Here is a 5,000-nt window from a genome sequence, read left to right as displayed (position 1 = left end):
CAGCATGTGTGCGCCGCCGAGACCTAGTTTAGGATGTTTGCCTGTTATACTCTGGTTTCTCTTCAGATCGAATAAATCTTTCGCCTTTTACTAAAGATTTCCGTGGAGGGGAACAACTATGAGTTTCAGAGAATTTTTTGATGCCTAGCTAAAGCTGGGCTTGCTAATCTGGTGAAAAATAGCTTGAGTTCTTTTGATTTGGAAAGATGCTGAGACAGCGTTAATGTTGTTGGTGGTGGTGGTGGTCAACGTGGCATCGAAAACCATTTGGTGGTCTTGGTCTACCTACAAGTTATCGGAGCATTTTTGGGTGTCTTTTTTTGTTGGCTTTGTGCGGTTGGCCTCAAATGAAAGTTGACGGTGTAGCCAACCAAAGCGGCTCCTGCTTGAATTCTTGCGGACTCGCTCCTGTTAGCAAAACGTTGAAAAAACTTCCCGCGTGCTCCATTCTCGGTAAGTCGGCCCCTGTGCGGTCCTATTCGACTCTTTTTAAGGGATCCTTTAAAAAGCACAGGGCAACGCGCTATATTCCCCAATTCCATTGCCGCGCGCTTTTTATGCGGTTCTGATGAAGCGAATTGCTACAAGCGCCTGCTGATTCCCGCTATGCAGCTGTAAAGACATGCAAATTAGGCTGTCCTGCTCTATAGCGGCCTTCTCTCATTATCCCCGGCAGTGGGCCGTCCTTTCACTTTTCCTTATTTGCATAACCCTAATGTATCTCAGGTGATATATTTTGACATTTTTAGCTTGACAAACTCTTTCTAGTGGTGTTTTTCTTTGACTTGTCATTTCTTTTAATCAGTTCTGCACCTTATTTGGCTATGTTTTTGCTGAGAAATGATAGCGTCTACGGAGTCGCCATGAGTAGAGCAGCATGTGTGCGCCGCCGAGACCTAGTTTAGGATGTTTGCCTGTTATACTCTGGTTTCTCTTCAGATCGAATAAATCTTTCGCCTTTTACTAAAGATTTCCGTGGAGGGGAACAACTATGAGTTTCAGAGAATTTTTTGATGCCTAGCTAAAGCTGGGCTTGCTAATCTGGTGAAAAATAGCTTGAGTTCTTTTGATTTGGAAAGATGCTGAGACAGCGTTAATGTTGTTGGTGGTGGTGGTGGTCAACGTGGCATCGAAAACCATTTGGTGGTCTTGGTCTACCTACAAGTTATCGGAGCATTTTTGGGTGTCTTTTTTTGTTGGCTTTGTGCGGTTGGCCTCAAATGAAAGTTGACGGTGTAGCCAACCAAAGCGGCTCCTGCTTGAATTCTTGCGGACTCGCTCCTGTTAGCAAAACGTTGAAAAAACTTCCCGCGTGCTCCATTCTCGGTAAGTCGGCCCCTGTGCGGTCCTATTCGACTCTTTTTAAGGGATCCTTTAAAAAGCACAGGGCAACGCGCTATATTCCCCAATTCCATTGCCGCGCGCCTTTTATGCGGTTCTGATGAAGCGAATTGCTACAAGCGCCTGCTGATTCCCGCTATGCAGCTGTAAAGACATGCAAATTAGGCTGTCCTGCTCTATAGCGGCCTTCTCTCATTATCCCCGGCAGTGGGCCGTCCTTTCACTTTTCCTTATTTGCATAACCCTAATGTATCTCAGGTGATATATTTTGACATTTTTAGCTTGACAAACTCTTTCTAGTGGTGTTTTTCTTTGACTTGTCATTTCTTTTAATCAGTTCTGCACCTTATTTGGCTATGTTTTTGCTGAGAAATGATAGCGTCTACGGAGTCGCCATGAGTAGAGCAGCATGTGTGCGCCGCCGAGACCTAGTTTAGGATGTTTGCCTGTTATACTCTGGTTTCTCTTCAGATCGGATAAATCTTTCGCCTTTTACTAAAGATTTCCGTGGAGGGGAACAACTATGAGTTTCAGAGAATTTTTTGATGCCTAGCTAAAGCTGGGCTTGCTAATCTGGTGAAAAATAGCTTGAGTTCTTTTGATTTGGAAAGATGCTGAGACAGCGTTAATGTTGTTGGTGGTGGTGGTGGTCAACGTGGCATCGAAAACCATTTGGTGGTCTTGGTCTACCTACAAGTTATCGGAGCATTTTTGGGTGTCTTTTTTTGTTGGCTTTGTGCGGTTGGCCTCAAATGAAAGTTGACGGTGTAGCCAACCAAAGCGGCTCCTGCTTGAATTCTTGCGGACTCGCTCCTGTTAGCAAAACGTTGAAAAAACTTCCCGCGTGCTCCATTCTCGGTAAGTCGGCCCCTGTGCGGTCCTATTCGACTCTTTTTAAGGGATCCTTTAAAAAGCACAGGGCAACGCGCTATATTCCCCAATTCCATTGCCGCGCGCCTTTTATGCGGTTCTGATGAAGCGAATTGCTACAAGCGCCTGCTGATTCCCGCTATGCAGCTGTAAAGACATGCAAATTAGGCTGTCCTGCTCTATAGCGGCCTTCTCTCATTATCCCCGGCAGTGGGCCGTCCTTTCACTTTTCCTTATTTGCATAACCCTAATGTATCTCAGGTGATATATTTTGACATTTTTAGCTTGACAAACTCTTTCTAGTGGTGTTTTTCTTTGACTTGTCATTTCTTTTAATCAGTTCTGCACCTTATTTGGCTATGTTTTTGCTGAGAAATGATAGCGTCTACGGAGTCGCCATGAGTAGAGCAGCATGTGTGCGCCGCCGAGACCTAGTTTAGAATGTTTGCCTGTTATACTCTGGTTTCTCTTCAGATCGAATAAATCTTTCGCCTTTTACTAAAGATTTCCGTGGAGGGGAACAACTATGAGTTTCAGAGAATTTTTTGATGCCTAGCTAAAGCTGGGCTTGCTAATCTGGTGAAAAATAGCTTGAGTTCTTTTGATTTGGAAAGATGCTGAGACAGCGTTAATGTTGTTGGTGGTGGTGGTGGTCAACGTGGCATCGAAAACCATTTGGTGGTCTTGGTCTACCTACAAGTTATCGGAGCATTTTTGGGTGTCTTTTTTTGTTGGCTTTGTGCGGTTGGCCTCAAATGAAAGTTGACGGTGTAGCCAACCAAAGCGGCTCCTGCTTGAATTCTTGCGGACTCGCTCCTGTTAGCAAAACGTTGAAAAAACTTCCCGCGTGCTCCATTCTCGGTAAGTCGGCCCCTGTGCGGTCCTATTCGACTCTTTTTAAGGGATCCTTTAAAAAGCACAGGGCAACGCGCTATATTCCCCAATTCCATTGCCGCGCGCCTTTTATGCGGTTCTGATGAAGCGAATTGCTACAAGCGCCTGCTGATTCCCGCTATGCAGCTGTAAAGACATGCAAATTAGGCTGTCCTGCTCTATAGCGGCCTTCTCTCATTATCCCCGGCAGTGGGTCGTCCTTTCACTTTTCCTTATTTGCATAACCCTAATGTATCTCAGGTGATATATTTTGACATTTTTAGCTTGACAAACTCTTTCTAGTGGTGTTTTTCTTTGACTTGTCATTTCTTTTAATCAGTTCTGCACCTTATTTGGCTATGTTTTTGCTGAGAAATGATAGCGTCTACGGAGTCGCCATGAGTAGAGCAGCATGTGTGCGCCGCCGAGACCTAGTTTAGGATGTTTGCCTGTTATACTCTGGTTTCTCTTCAGATCGAATAAATCTTTCGCCTTTTACTAAAGATTTCCGTGGAGGGGAACAACTATGAGTTTCAGAGAATTTTTTGATGCCTAGCTAAAGCTGGGCTTGCTAATCTGGTGAAAAATAGCTTGAGTTCTTTTGATTTGGAAAGATGCTGAGACAGCGTTAATGTTGTTGGTGGTGGTGGTGGTCAACGTGGCATCGAAAACCATTTGGTGGTCTTGGTCTACCTACAAGTTATCGGAGCATTTTTGGGTGTCTTTTTTTGTTGGCTTTGTGCAGTTGGCCTCAAATGAAAGTTGACGGTGTAGCCAACCAAAGCGGCTCCTGCTTGAATTCTTGCGGACTCGCTCCTGTTAGCAAAACGTTGAAAAAACTTCCCGCGTGCTCCATTCTCGGTAAGTCGGCCCCTGTGCGGTCCTATTCGACTCTTTTTAAGGGATCCTTTAAAAAGCACAGGGCAACGCGCTATATTCCCCAATTCCATTGCCGCGCGCCTTTTATGCGGTTCTGATGAAGCGAATTGCTACAAGCGCCTGCTGATTCCCGCTATGCAGCTGTAAAGACATGCAAATTAGGCTGTCCTGCTCTATAGCGGCCTTCTCTCATTATCCCCGGCAGTGGGCCGTCCTTTCACTTTTCCTTATTTGCATAACCCTAATGTATCTCAGGTGATATATTTTGACATTTTTAGCTTGACAAACTCTTTCTAGTGGTGTTTTTCTTTGACTTGTCATTTCTTTTAATCAGTTCTGCACCTTATTTGGCTATGTTTTTGCTGAGAAATGATAGCGTCTACGGAGTCGCCATGAGTAGAGCAGCATGTGTGCGCCGCCGAGACCTAGTTCAGGGTGTTTGCCTGTTATACTCTGGTTTCTCTTCAGATCGAATAAATCTTTCGCCTTTTACTAAAGATTTCCGTGGAGGGGAACAACTATGAGTTTCAGAGAATTTTTTGATGCCTAGCTAAAGCTGGGCTTGCTAATCTGGTGAAAAATAGCTTGAGTTCTTTTGATTTGGAAAGATGCTGAGACAGCGTTAATGTTGTTGGTGGTGGTGGTGGTCAACGTGGCATCGAAAACCATTTGGTGGTCTTGGTCTACCTACAAGTTATCGGAGCATTTTTGGGTGTCTTTTTTTGTTGGCTTTGTGCGGTTGGCCTCAAATGAAAGTTGACGGTGTAGCCAACCAAAGCGGCTCCTGCTTGAATTCTTGCGGACTCGCTCCTGTTAGCAAAACGTTGAAAAAACTTCCCGCGTGCTCCATTCTCGGTAAGTCGGCCCCTGTGCGGTCCTATTCGACTCTTTTTAAGGGATCCTTTAAAAAGCACAGGGCAACGCGCTATATTCCCCAATTCCATTGCCGCGCGCCTTTTATGCGGTTCTGATGAAGCGAATTGCTACAAGCGCCTGCTGATTCCCGCTATGCAGCTGTAAAGACATGCAAATTAGGC

At 45.1% G+C, this 5,000-nt stretch overlaps 6 non-coding genes across 6 annotated transcripts; all 6 read left to right on the top strand.

Annotated features, from left to right (window-relative positions):
- The first annotated feature begins 46 nt into the window (after positions 1-46).
- LOC141124687 (U5 spliceosomal RNA) lies at positions 47-161 on the top strand. The gene has a single exon (XR_012241041.1). It is a non-coding gene; the product is annotated as a U5 spliceosomal RNA (small nuclear RNA).
- Positions 162-919: 758 nt separating this feature from the next.
- On the top strand, positions 920-1,034 carry LOC141124686 (U5 spliceosomal RNA). The gene has a single exon (XR_012241040.1). It is a non-coding gene; the product is annotated as a U5 spliceosomal RNA (small nuclear RNA).
- A 758-nt stretch (positions 1,035-1,792) lies between these two features.
- On the top strand, positions 1,793-1,907 carry LOC141124931 (U5 spliceosomal RNA). The gene has a single exon (XR_012241249.1). It is a non-coding gene; the product is annotated as a U5 spliceosomal RNA (small nuclear RNA).
- A 758-nt stretch (positions 1,908-2,665) lies between these two features.
- LOC141124684 (U5 spliceosomal RNA) lies at positions 2,666-2,780 on the top strand. The gene has a single exon (XR_012241039.1). It is a non-coding gene; the product is annotated as a U5 spliceosomal RNA (small nuclear RNA).
- Positions 2,781-3,538: 758 nt separating this feature from the next.
- LOC141124683 (U5 spliceosomal RNA) lies at positions 3,539-3,653 on the top strand. Its single transcript, XR_012241038.1, has one exon. It is a non-coding gene; the product is annotated as a U5 spliceosomal RNA (small nuclear RNA).
- Positions 3,654-4,411: 758 nt separating this feature from the next.
- Positions 4,412-4,526, top strand: LOC141124682 (U5 spliceosomal RNA). Its single transcript, XR_012241037.1, has one exon. It is a non-coding gene; the product is annotated as a U5 spliceosomal RNA (small nuclear RNA).
- Positions 4,527-5,000: the final 474 nt, after the last annotated feature.

Source organism: Aquarana catesbeiana, linkage group LG01, assembly GCF_042186555.1.
Source record: "Aquarana catesbeiana isolate 2022-GZ linkage group LG01, ASM4218655v1, whole genome shotgun sequence".
Taxonomy (NCBI): domain Eukaryota; kingdom Metazoa; phylum Chordata; class Amphibia; order Anura; family Ranidae; genus Aquarana; species Aquarana catesbeiana.
This window is presented reverse-complemented; position numbering and strand designations above follow the sequence as displayed.